Here is a 13728-nt window from a genome sequence, read left to right as displayed (position 1 = left end):
GCTCCACCCTGCTTGCCCATTGGAGGGCTGGGCTGAGGCAGCCTTACGGAGGCCTGAGGTTGTTAGGTTCCCACATACCTCCCCCCACCCCGCTTTCCTCCGAGGCCAAATCAAGCACTCAGGTGCACACAGATCCCCACCCACCATGGATCCACGCGCAGGCTGGTTGTGCCACTGGGGATGCTCTAAAACATGTTTGCACACGAAGCAACTCCCAAGGAAGAGCAGGGAGCTGGGCACTGCTTCCTAACGTTAGTTTCTTCCTCCTCCACAGCTATGGTTTGCGTGAGCATGCACATGCCCATGTGGGATTTTGTCCAACAGCACCACTGCATATGGGTTAGTCGGGTGGCGCACCGCTTCAGGACTAAGGGCCAAATCCAGCCTGACTGAGACCTTGATCCAGCCTCCGAAGGTTCTCCGGAAGGGCATGTCCCTCTCCCTGGCCACATCCCTTCCCTCTGCCCACGGTTGTGTGGGGCCTCCCTGGCTTTTCTGCAGTCTCACCTGCATTCCTGAAGCCCAAATTGCCTGCCCTCCGGCTCAGTTGCTGGCACTAAGAGCTGTGGGTGAAGCACCACACATGGTATTATGCCCGCTGCTGCCTTTGGTCTCGCCCACCCCTCGAATGTGGCCGGTGGCATCTTTTGGGATGCAGCCCTCAGGCCGAATGTGGTTTTGTACCCCTGCGGAGACAAGGCTGCTCTCCTGCCTTTCCCACCAGGCCAGTTCTTTCCCGAGTCCGATCTTCCTTCTGGCCCCATTTAAGGTGACCTCTAGACCATGGAAAGCACACACCGCCATGTCTGTTGCCATCTTAGTCATTGTCTTGCGCTGGAAAATTTTCTCTGGAGCATTCGCTGTGCACCACCCACATGGTTTGGCACCTTCGGAGCAGCTGACATGGCCTTGTGCGAGCTCACGTCACACGTGATTAACCGGAACACTCAGCCTGGCTTTCCACACCCTTTTGCACAACTCCGTGGCACTTGCAGCCTCCTGTGGGGACGCATGTGGCCCTGGGATGCTGCACCTCTTGCTTCTCCCTCCCTAGTCTCCACCTCCCCTCCAAGGGGCAGGTTCACCCTGGGAGGGCTTAGCCCAGACGTGCTCCCGTTCTTTTGAGCTACAGCCCAACCTGTCTGGAGAGCACCAGGTAGGGAATAGCTGGATTGGGCAGACTCCCAGAAAGCAGCACAGGAGGAAAGGGTTAATGCAGCCCTTCCCCAGCACTCCAGTCCTGGTTTTCACCCTGCCTGCAGCTGACATTCAAACATGGGGGGCTGGTGAATCCTACATCCATGGGGCTCCTTATGCATTGCAGCTTTTATTTTGAGCTTTGTAGATGCTATCCTTGGTGCTCCATGGTGGTTAACCCATCTTAGAAATGGGGGTCAGCAACATGGAGAACTCCAGAAGAAAAGTTAGCATAGGAGTCATCTGCCTCCCCTGCATTTAATCCTCCCCTGGGGGTCCCCAACCAGTTACTGTTTCCCTCTACTTCAGCCCTGACCTTCCTGTCTGGAGGATGGAGACAATCAAACCCATCACTTTTCAAGGTGGGTTTTGTTAGGATTACTGAAATAATATATTTGATCAAATAATGTATTTTAACCATTATTTGGTGCTCAGAAACATGATACCAGGGGAAGGCAATGCAGTGCCTTCCTAGAAGTCTGGACTACAGCTCCCATCAGCCATCACCACTGTGGCATATCTGAGGTGGTTGCCCAAGATATATGGGGTGAGGGCACTGGTTTGCCTAGGCTTCTGTCATGGGGTTATAAGCGTTTAGCATCATTCAATCTGGGAAGATTTTAAAGCGTTGTGATCAACCTTGGTGGCATTAATCATTTTGCTTACCAGGGTGGGGGCATTCACTCTTTGCTAGGAGCCCTCCCCACTCAGTCCTCCGCTCGTCCTACATGGCATGGTGAATCATCCCATTAATACATATGGAAAGCCTTTAGATCAAGTCTCACTGCTTTTATCCAGAGGGGCACTTTTGTGAAATCAACGCAAATCATTTCAGTTCCTCCTCCACACATCGCTCTGCCGTCTCATCGAAAATAGCACAAAGCTGCAGGTATTGCACCTGTCAGCACCCAAAGTCTTTTTTAAATGGTGGTGGTGGTGGTGTGGGGGGCGGGGGGCGTAATCAAGCACAGGGGATGAGAATATGTTTGAAACATTTCCATGGGCGGCAGGATTGGTTATGACTGGGCCGCCCCTTAGCTGTGCCCTGACTTTTGCTGGTGGGAAATGAAGGAGAACCAGCTCTGCTTTCTTTGGTTGTGTGGGGCCATCTTGCTTTATCCTGCATGAAGTAGACCCTCTTGGATTTCCTCTTGGGACCCCTTTGGCCACACGGTGCTTTCTTTAGCTTGAGGAGGGCTTGTGCTGTTGTTTCCTGAACAGTAGAACAATACTAGCAGAGAGAAGGTTAGACAGTTTTGCATGTATCAAAACGTGATCCCAAAATACTTTGGGTTGCTTCCCTCTTGGCACTGGGGGGCGGGGGCATTACTTCCTTGGGAGGGGTGTTTGTCATTTCTAAAAGCATTCATGGAACTCAAAAAGATGCATTTAGTGTGTACAAGTTCTGTGGTCCAACTTGTGTGCTCCATGTTGTGTTCGCAAGGCTCCAGAAGACCTTGAGAGTACTTGGGACAAGATCCTAATACTAGAAGAGACTTGGCAAGGGAATTTTAAATACTGGAAAGTCACTCTTCTTACAGAAAAAATATACCCCCTCCAAACAAAACCACAAGGAGCTTTAACTGTCTCGGTCTTGCCCAGCAGATGGTACTTCTGTCCTTTAAATACAATGGGTTTTCATTTTGTCATACCCATCACTGTCTCAAATCAATCTTTGCTAGAAGTTATTTCAATTCCACATGGAAAACTTAGCAATGTGTTCTGCCAGGAGCAAAAGAATATATTATCTGCTTACTTTCCACAATCCAAAGGATAAAATTGGCTCAATATATTTACCTATTGCAAACTGCTTAGCATTGTGTGTGTGTGTGTGTGTGTGTGTGTGTGTGTGTGTAGATCAGCCACTGAAGTGCAGCTGAGTTCCTGCAATTTCAGTTCAGAGGGTTGTGGTGAAATGGCCATTTATCCCCCCTCATAAAAAGAGGCTGGCCCTCTTGTTAGACTCCCACAGTCCAAGAATGCTTTTAGAGCTGAGAAATATATTACAGTTCTCCCTGCCACCTACCTTGACAGCATCCTTTTTGGCAGGTGGGATTTCATGTTTGAATCCTCTGCCTTCAAATAAATTACTTGCATGCAGAAAAGTAGTTCTGTTTGGAGGAAGGGCTTTGTCCTATTCAGTGCTCTTCAAGATCCCCAGGGAAGCAAGCAGAAGATTTTGGTATGCTGAACAGATCTATGCTGGCTACTCCCACAGTAAGAGCTGTTGTCTCAGCAACAGGAAGAGGTCCTGTGACAGCAGTGATGTCTGGGCTTGCTGTTATCTCTCCTCTCCTCCAAGGAACGGACTCCTGATTATCTGATTTGCTGGGTGTCTTGGTGTGGAGGTGGTGAGGTCTGCACTGGTGGAGTAGGCAGTCCATACCTGCAGCCTGGAAGGCCCTGGAATGGCAGACAATGGGCTCCTGGTTCCGTTTAACTGAATGGGGTGGTCCAGGCTTGGAAAGATGACCAATTCCATCTGGAATCTACCTCTCCAATGGGGATGGATGTGTGCAACAGCAAGGACAGGAAGGTCAGTGTGGCCCAGGAAAATTTCCCATTTGCATTGCAAACTTACGAAAGCAGGGCAGTGCTAGGAAGTGAAAAGATCCGGGACTCAGGCCAACAGGGCCAAAAAGGACCACACATTTGGATTTTGACAGCCCCACCTGTTAAAAGGGATGCCTGGATAGGGGAGAGGATGCACTTTGATTTCAGAAAAAGAACAGGTGGATTCCAGGCAAAAATATCCAAGGGGGGCAACAGGAGGTGAAGCACCTGTCAGCAAAGAGCTGGCTAATCCAGGGGACTTCAGCAGGTGTACCTGGGCAGCACAGTATGGGGCCGGAGGCCTCTTTGGGGCTCCAAGTGAAAGATTTGGAGTCCCAGCCATCCTGGGCTGGCAATGAGCACCACCTGTGGCTGCTAGAAACCACGTGCAGTGAAAGGACTGTGAGGCAGAGCCCGGGAAGATAGCTATGCTAACTTTAACAGGACTCCCTGGGAAGCACCGACTCGTATTTTTTTGTTTTGCATATTTGCCAGCATTTATATGCCATCTTTCAGGGCAAAGCCCTCCCCAGGTGATTCTCATAAACAAGCAAACATCTAACATACGGCTAAAACAAATCTTGTTACAATAGCAGAACTAAAAACAGTAATGTTAGAACAATACACAGCCCAGCACTGTAATTCAGACAAAAGAGATTAAGTCTGCTCTGCGCTTCCATGCACACTTCACTGGAGGTAAGTCTTGTTGAACTCTGTAGATTTTCCTGGAAGTTTTTTTTTCCTGTCTAAACTTGCATAGGATTGTACTCTGAATTGTGGTAATTATTTCTAAATATGCACCCATACTTCTCTATCAGCGTGTGCAAATATCATGCTTGGGGCACATGGCAAGGAGAAAGCAAAACCTGCAGTCACCAACTAGGGTTTGAAATCTTTCACTGTTTTCTGTTTACGCTTTTCATGGAAGCTGCCTTGAGATCTGTGCAGGCCTAGTTTCAAGGCTGTTGTGAAGGTGACTGGGGGCTGCTGTACCCCATGTTCAGTGCCCCAAAGACTTCCATAAAATTTTCTCAATTAAAAATCTCTTTTGCTTTACACCATTGCAATGTCGGCTTCAGACTCCATGTTGAATACATAACTTACAGTGATCTCCTCTTATCCTCTTTCCTGGTACACTAAACTGTACACGTTAAAGACCACTCAAAGTATGACTCTTTAAATTCTCTCCACTTAGAGTATAGTTATTGGGAAGGCTCCCCTGTACTTTCTCCTCTACCCAAAATGTGCACGGAAGATATTTCTTCCACGCTAGTTCTGTGCATGCTCATTATGGCCTCTGAGCACTGCACTTCTTCCTTTTCAAATTTCATATCTGGAAAGTGTTTTAACACTCATTAAAAGATCATTTTTAGATAAATTAATGGCGGTGCTGCCAAGGACAAAGGGGTTGTGTGCAATGCTGGAAATGGCTTCACCCGCCAGAGTCATGCCACATCTCCTGGCGCACACGCACCGGCGTGGGATGCACGGAAAAGAAAGCCCAGTCCTTCCCGTTGTGTCAAAAAGTCAATTGCATTCTACCTGGCAAGTGAAGGGGAATGATTTTGTAGTGCTGCAAGCCACCCATCTGGTAGCTGCTGTGGTGCTGAAACTACTTCGAAGTGGAAAGCAAAACGAAATCCCATGATGAGGACGTGTGAACTGGGGTGTATTTATTCCCTCCAGTTCATCTGAATCCCTTTCTCCTTGTGACAGGATAGGCTGTGACCTGTGAAACATCCTCCTCCATCCGGACCCCTCATTTGAGAGTTGAGAAGCATCTTCCATCTGCTCAGACCTTCTGGGCAATTTCTAATTTTTGCTTTCCACCAACAAAAATCCGTGTCAGGCCTTTTTCCAAGCTGTCTGCATTCTGCCCTTGTCACCGTTCCTTCAGCAAAGCTGATTCAGACCGTGTGCTGGTGCCTGGAATCTCGGTGGAATGCCCAGCTATTGCTTAGGTGCATTCGACTCATATGCTTTTTGCTTTCCAGGCATATTTTTGGGATAGACAAGCACCCCCCCCCCCCCGGGCTAAAAACAAAATGGGATGAACTACGAGGCTGCTTCAAAGATTTGTGAACTTTCTGAATGTGGAACGGCACAGAATAGAGGAATGGCCTGGCACGTAGGCTGAGGTTTCTGCTTCTCAAAGTGCGAGAAATCCCGTTTTGTGTGAACCCTGTCTTGGGTTTAGGGTGACCATATATTTATGGGCAAAGGAGCACAGCTGTGTGGCAGGCAGCTGTGCTCCCACTCTTGGGGGTTCTGGTCTGCCTGCATGGACCAGTTGCTGGGGAACATGGGCAGGAGTGCCCTTGCGGAAGGACCTCAGCAATTGGTTGGCCACTGCAAGCAGAACGCTGTGCTCCCTGGACCGTAGGTTTGATCCAGCACAGATGATATGTTCTTGGGAACTGTTCTGCCAAAGGCAGGGATCCTTTTGGATTTGGAGGCAATGAACACGTCAGTAGGGGAAGGAAAAGCAATGCTTTATTTAAGCAGTGATAGTATCTGCAGGCGAACAAAACAGCATTTACACCTTGCAAGAGTGTCTTCTCCCCTTCAGCTGCCAGGAGCTCTGGTTGGGCAGCGAGAGAGGCCCCAGGCCACCAGTCACACAGCACCCAGGACCTGATCTGTGTAGAAGCTCTCCAACTCAAGCTTTCAACCCCCTGGTTTTATAATGGAGTAATTGCATGCATCTGGCTCACAAACCTCCATTCTATGCATGCCCGGCCCCTGGCCCCTGGCCCCTGAGCCAACACTGGGGTAAACGACTCCGGATAGCTGATCTAGGCGCCTCCCGAATGCTCTGTGCCTGGGACACAGCACTCCCTTCTGGCAAGGGGAACGTAGAACAAGATATGAAAAACAAAACGCATTCCGTTGTATAACTGAAGACTCAACGTACTTGATAAGGGCACTATGAGGGGAAATGGGACATGTCAAACCTAACTCCTCGCCATACAACAATCTTCCCCATGTTTCCAATACAGGAATCCTGTCTTCCCTCAAGGGGTCTCTCTAGGACCAACTCAATGGTTTTATTGCTTATTGTATATTATTTATTCATTTTTCGATTTACATCCTGCCTTTTTCTGACAAAGGGCTCAAGGCAGCTGACATCATGCTCCTCCTCCATCTTCTCCCCACAACAACAACCCTGTGAGGTAGGTTGGGCTGAGAGTCTGTGACTGGCCCAGAGTCACCCAGTTGGCTCCATGGCTGAGCGGGGACTCGAACCCGGATCATCTGAGTCCCAGTCCCGTGCTCTTCACCACTGCGCCACACTGGCTCTTATTGGGTTGAGGAGACTTGTAGTAAAGTGCCATAGGTCCTGTAGCCCTTATTCCATGGGCGGGTTCCTCTCTCATGGGTTCCTCCATGAGTGGGACCTGTTTTTGCTCTTTTAAAAATAAAACTGGATGCTCTGACACCACTTGGATCCTGGATGCCATCTTGGTTTGCATGCCGTGCTCTGGAGAGAAACGTCTTCCGGCCTCCATCTTGGGTTTGCTGCTCTGGAAATCGAGTCTTTCGGAGGAATTTAGATGTCTGTGGAGGGAAGCCAGGAACTGCCAACAGAAAATCAAACTGTGGACTCTCCAAAAAAGGGGGCCCAGGGCAAGCCTCAGAGAGGTGACCCTCCCAGGTGTGTAGCCCTCGGCCTCAGCTCAAGCCTGCTTTCATTTGCACAGAGTCCGACTCTCTCGAATCTCTGATCAAATGCCCGCTTGGTTCCAGAGCATTCTCTCAGCATCCCCTCGCTCCAAGGCCTCGCTTTAGCAGAGCTCCCCTCAGGTGTCCTCCTTTCTTCCCCTAGTCGGGAGTGCTCTGCCTTCTTCCCGCTTCCCACATCTCCACCACCCACGTCAATTCAGCTCTTGTTTGTCAAGATGTTCTTTCTCCACGGGTGGATGTTTAATGTGCTGCCAGAGAGGCAGCTGCTGCTGTGGAGAGTGGTGGAGCAATTAACACTTTAGGGGGCTCTGGGGTGAACGACCCCATCACAAACCCTCCAGACTATTTTTATTGCTGTCTGTAAAAATCTTCTTTCTTTCACTGCAGCGGAGACCTGCACTGCTGTTAGGGGCATCCACGGTCTTTCTCATTCAGCCAGGCAGAATCAGTTAAGTTTCTTTCTTCTCCTTTTCCTGCTCTGGTGCTGCCCGTCCATTTTCAGCGAGCGGAGTGGCCTTCATGAACCGGCCCATTCAGCATTTCCTTTCTTTGGAGCATCACGACTCCAGTGAACGTTGAGGTCTTGGAATGAAATTTGGCACACGCATCCGGGAAATGTTTCTGCACCTTGATTTCAATGGGCAGCTTGTAGGGATGAATAAGAAGTTCGTTGGCCATTTAAGGTGTATGTGACCTAATTTTGGACTTTCAAGCTAATGTGCAACTGACACTTCTTTGAATTTTGCAGTAGAATTCTTCAATATAAACAAAAATGTGCATGAAGTGCAATATACTCGGGAAAGATGGACCTTGGTTGTGCTTATCAGTTATATTAAATAATAATATTAAATAATGCATTCAGGAAACTTGCAAAAAAATTGAGATGGACATTCAAGCAAAAGCCATGTGTTAGGAGGAGACGCATTCTCCATTTTCATGGAGACCTTAGATTGAAAGCTCTCAGTGTCAGGAAGAAATCAAATGTAAGACTGGGGAAATGAGAAAATGGCGTTGATGGATCTGTCCTCCTCGAGGGTCCCATGGCCTCCACACAGGTTCACACAATACGGAGCCTTCCTGGCATAAAGGGTGAGGTGGGCACGTCCGGGGCAGCCTCCCTCACTCCGGCTGTGAGATTCCGCTTCACTTCCTGCAAGACAAAAAACCTATGGAACGTGATGCATGTCTGCGTCCAACTTGGGGACAGTCCATCTTTCTGTGCAGGAGGGCAGCATCTGGTCCCCGACCTTTCAGGGAGGGCTGGGAAAGCTCCTGCCCAAACCCTGCCCAGTTGCTGCCAGTCAGTGTTGGTGATCCTGGCTGGATGGGCCAAGGGCCTGACTCTGTGTAAGGCAGCCGCCTCTATTCTGCACCTGAGTGGGGAGCATCTTACTTGCATGGCTGAAGTCTGCATGTCAAGCCCCAGACTCTCTTGGATGAGGCCGAGTGTGCTTAGCCCAGTTAAGGGAAGATGAAGGAGAGACAGGTTTGCTTTTGTTGATTATCGCAAGGGCTGATATACAGAAGGCCTTAATGAGCACAGACACACATGGGCTGGATGGCAATTGCAGCAGAATTTAGACAAACATTTAGGAGGAACGCTCTGGTGGTAAGGGCTCCCTTTGGAGGCAGCAGTCTTGCCTGCGCTGGAGGCACTGAAGCAGAGGTCGGATGGCCATCTGCCCAGGATGTTGTGGTCCCTTGATCTCGCACTGCAGATCTGTGCATGGATTACCTCCAGGGATCCTTTTGTGGGTCTGCTTGTGCTAGAAAAGTCTGAGTATGTGTTGCTTCATGTATCTAGCAGATAAAATTCAGAGCATGATGTCTGCCTCTTGGTGGAGGCCAACAAAGGCGTGGCCTACCAGTAGGTAGAGTGAACAGGTTGTCCCAGGCAGTGGATGCTGGGAGGCAGCCACAATGCATTGGAGAAGAGAGGGGTGGGCCAGGTGGTGGTCCCATCCTGTTCTGCCTGTCCCCAAGCTCAGCTCCTTCCTTTGGGCGTTAGGAAGGCTGCAGTCTCGGTGACAGAATTAAAGCAAGTTATATGAGAAGGGGGCACCATCTTGGGGTTTCTTTTGGCCTCAGGCGGCAAAATTTCTTGGGCAACCCAACCCATTTCTTGGGCCAGCAGAGAACAAACAGAAATATGCATGGATTGGGCTGTTGGCCATTGCTGTACCTTTCTATCCTTGAATCATTTTGGGGTGGTGATGGGGAATACACGCCTTTAAAAATTGCCAAAGGAAAGCAAAAGTTCCTAGCATTGTGTTATATCTCCATCCCTTCTTCTCCAATTTCTTTGCTTTGGGTGCACGGTCACATCAGACTGCATGCGTGGGTAATAGCGGATTGGAACGTTGTCAAACAAAGAGGTTGCCAAGCTTCCCGTGTTGGCAGCGGATCTGTGTTTGACGTGCAACTGCTTAACACCAAAGAGCGCATTAGTCTGGGTTTATTAATTAACTGTCCATTTGCACTGGGGGCGCTTGCGCATCCCCAACCTGGGCAATCTGGGTTGTGCTGTCTGCACTTGTGTGTCCAGTGGAGGCATCCAAAGATACAAGGCTGACAGAAAGGCACTGCTGACAAGGAACCAGACTTGAGAATTGGGAGAGCCTGGGAGATGGCAGGATGCGGACCCGTCGAGGGCTCTGCAGATCCTTTCAGTCGCTTGATGTTTCAGTCACTGTGTGAATTTCAGACATGTGTGAATGCCCTTCTGACTTGGTTTGGATTAAAGCAATAGGTGGGTAATTCTCTCTGGACAACTATCATCCGTCTGGAGTCACAGGACTGCTTGGCTGTTTATTTCTGATTCCACCTTATGTCTGGCCCACATGTTCTGAAGTGTCGAACCCCTTCCCATCTCCCTCTCTTGGAAGAGGTGTTAGCAATATCTCCTCCCCTCTATAGATAGTCTGACTCTTGCTGTTTTAGGGGTTAGGGACACGGAGGGGAGAAGCAGTTTTGAAATAACACGTTTGAGCCACACAAAGCCATTCCAAAGAAGTGCGGCTGCTCTTTTCGAGCTGTTCTAAAAATAACCCAATGGAGGTCACCGTTTGTTTGTCTCTCAGCAATGTTCAGATCAGATTGTTACAAGTGGGGAAAAAATCTGAAAAGCAAAAGGAGGGAAATGGGGGAGGAAAAGAGATGTGTGTCTTTCCCCCGACTTAACTGACAGCTCCTAAATTCCCTCTGGGATCTAAACTTCCAGCTGAGTGCTCAGACTTCGCCATCAACACTGCTAATAAAGATTTTGTAGCTTGCAGTCAAAAGGTAGATGGCAATTGGGAAGCGAGTGTGCAGGTTAGGATAGAGCCTGCTTTCTTTTGCTTGTTCTCGCTTTTGCCATCTGATGGGCTTTGAACTGCATTTGCGATGTCAAGGCAAATGCGTTTTTGGTTCCCCCCGTTGTTTACTTGATGCCGTAATTCAGAGAGGGAAGGAACCTGACCAAGGATCCTAACTCAGTGAGGGAGCAGCTGCTTTGCATGCTGAAAGTGCCAAGTTCAGTCTCCAGCATCTCCCGTTCACAGGACCAGGTAACACGTGAAGGGTGAAGACCCCTCTTTGGCCGAGTCCTTGTGGGGCTGTTGCCCATGAAGGCTGGTGGTTCCACTGCCAGCAGGACTGTGCATCTGCTCTGGATTGAACCCTGGGCTTCAAAGGAGCTATTCATGGTGTCATGTTTAGCTTGGGGATAGTTTTCAGGACCACGGACAGCTCCTCTAAAGCACCAGCTCCAGTCCAGAGTGGATCCATAGCCCTTCTGTTACCAGTCAGAGCAGGAAAGCCTAGATGGACAGGATAATTTTTTGGCCCCTAGGCAGCATCCACAGGGGCATAGCATGCTTTGGTTCTCAGATCCCAGCCTGGAGAAGCTGCTCTGACCTCAGACTGGAGGTCTGTGCTCGGGTTCCACTTGCCCTGCTCCTCACAGCTGGGATGCATCTCTGAGGCCCTACAGCTGACCTTGCAGGCGGTCAAGGTGGGTGTGAGGCCAGTCCCCAGAGTCAGAGAGTGGGGCTTATGCGAATCGTGTGTGAGATGGACCGCAGGCTGGTTCTTATACTCTAAGAAGCCGTGTGGCTTGGCTCAGTGTTGAGGGCATTGGACTGGCCCTCAGAAGATCCAGGCATTGGGTCTTACTCAGCTGTGAAGCTCACTGGACGGCTTTGGGCTAGTCACTGACCCTTGGCCCGACCTCCCACACACAGTGGTTGAGGATAAAATGTTGGGGCAGCTTCCTCAAGCTGCCTTTGGGTCTTTGCGGGAAAAGCCAGCATATAAAGACCACAAATACGCAATTACATAAGTACCCTGGTGTGATTGTCATTAGAGACCTTGGTCTCTGAGGGTTGGGTCTTGGGCATTCACATTTCTCCTGCTCAAAGCCCCCGGTGTGACCCCCCCCCGCCCCCAGTTAAAAGGCTGTCTGTAGCAGGGCTTGGAGTGAAACTTCTACTCAGAATAGACAACACCAGGCCGAATGGAGCAGCCAGGCTCAGCTTAAGGAAAGCGCATGTATGGATAGGATAAAAGCATGCATTTGTTAGCAAAGCTGCAGATATTCAAGTCAGGCGTCGGGAGTGTGAGCCTGTGAGGCTCTCTCTGTTATAGTATTGCTGTCTCTTTTAGTCAAGAAGTGTGTATGATCCAGCAATCAATATAGTTTTCTGTCCCCCCACTGTAGTTCTGGGGAAGAACTCTCTAAAACTGATGTAAACAGACACAGATCTAAACCGTCACCTCCTGCAGTGATGCTGTTCCTTTTACTGTGCAGGAGGAGCTCAATGCGAAAAGCTCCCTTTCGTCTTCTCTTTTGCCTCTATGATTTCATCCTTTTTGGGGAAGTCCTTTCATGTCATACATTTAGACAAAACAAGCAAAGGCCCTTTGGCTTTATTTGTTAGTTCGGCTGGAAGCCGTCTGGGCGGGGAAGCGTCTTTGCTGCACGGCTGCCAGGGCAAAGTGGGGAGACCCACAGAACCGCATCTGGTTAGTGCGGTTCCATGTGCCACTTGCTGCAACGAAGAATCCAGGGCAGGGAAGCAAGTCCACACTTTTGAGTTCCCCTGGCCCCTTTGCCAGAATGCCACTGATCCAGGAGGATTAATAATGCCATCGAAAGACTCATAAAAATATGGTGTGCATGAAAACAGATGTCCCACGGACTGAAGTGGTAGTCCTGTAGGGAAGGCAAAGGGTTCACGCGCTCGTCTCTTCTTTCTTCTGCACTGTTTTGCCAACTTCTGCTTTGTAAGAGCCTAAGAAGAGGCCCTGCCAGGTCAGACCAAAGGCTCATCCAATCCAGCTTTGTGCTCATGCTGTAGACAACCAGCTGCCCCGCCCCCCCAAGCACCCACGAAGACACATAGAAATGTAACAAGTCAGATGGGGTCATCTAGTCTGACCCCCTGCTCTAGCCAACTCCACTCTTGTAATCCCCAGGACTAGTAGCTTTTTCTTATTGAAGAGCATAAGAAGAGAAGAGTCCACCAGACCCAGACTCCAGGGCTCCATTCACACGGTGCACAAACAGGACATGAGTGTAACGGCACAGTCGCACTAGGGTCGAGAGAGCAGGTGCTTGGATTCCGTGATCATCATCCCGCCACTTGTGTTGTGTCTGATTTGGCAGATAGTTTGAGAGAGAGCCACGTACTTGCATCCAGGGCTTCCAGAGGGGCCAGCTTCTCTGTCTTGCAAGCAAGGGCAAAATCCGCCCATCCCCATGTCCTGCTTGTATTCCCCAGCAGGTGGTGCACATGGCCTTGTTTCCTTCATGTTTGGAACCATCTGTGATGGTGGCTTTTCGAACATCACGTGGTAGGAAAATAGAAATCATTCTTGTGTTATTTAGACTTCCAAATTTGCAGTCCTGCAATACGTGTTCAGTATTACATTTTTATTCCACTGTTTTCCCTCCAAGGAACCCAAGGAAGCTTCTGAAATCCTTCTCCCTTTCCCTCTGTCCTCACGACAACCCTATAAAGTAGATTAGAGTGAAAGGAAGTTGGCTGGCACAGTGAGCTTTCATGGCTCAGTGGGGGCCAGAATCTGGATTTCCTGGGTTCCAGTCCAACACTCTAACCACCTCACCACTCCAGGTCACGATGCGGCTGCTCATGCCGAAGGGAGACTTGGCGCCTGAGGTATTGTGGTCGACAGTTTTGCAATCCTCTTTGTTCCAGCTTAATTGATTGCAGAACTCTTTCCCTGTTGCTCATGCTGGGAAGCCTTCTTACTCCCTCTGAGGGTTGTCTTGGCAGTCCTTTAAACAACTGT

Source organism: Varanus komodoensis, unplaced genomic scaffold, assembly GCF_004798865.1.
Source record: "Varanus komodoensis strain SLA01 unplaced genomic scaffold, ASM479886v1 scaffold38, whole genome shotgun sequence".
Classification (NCBI taxonomy): domain Eukaryota; kingdom Metazoa; phylum Chordata; class Lepidosauria; order Squamata; family Varanidae; genus Varanus; species Varanus komodoensis.
This window is presented reverse-complemented; position numbering follows the sequence as displayed.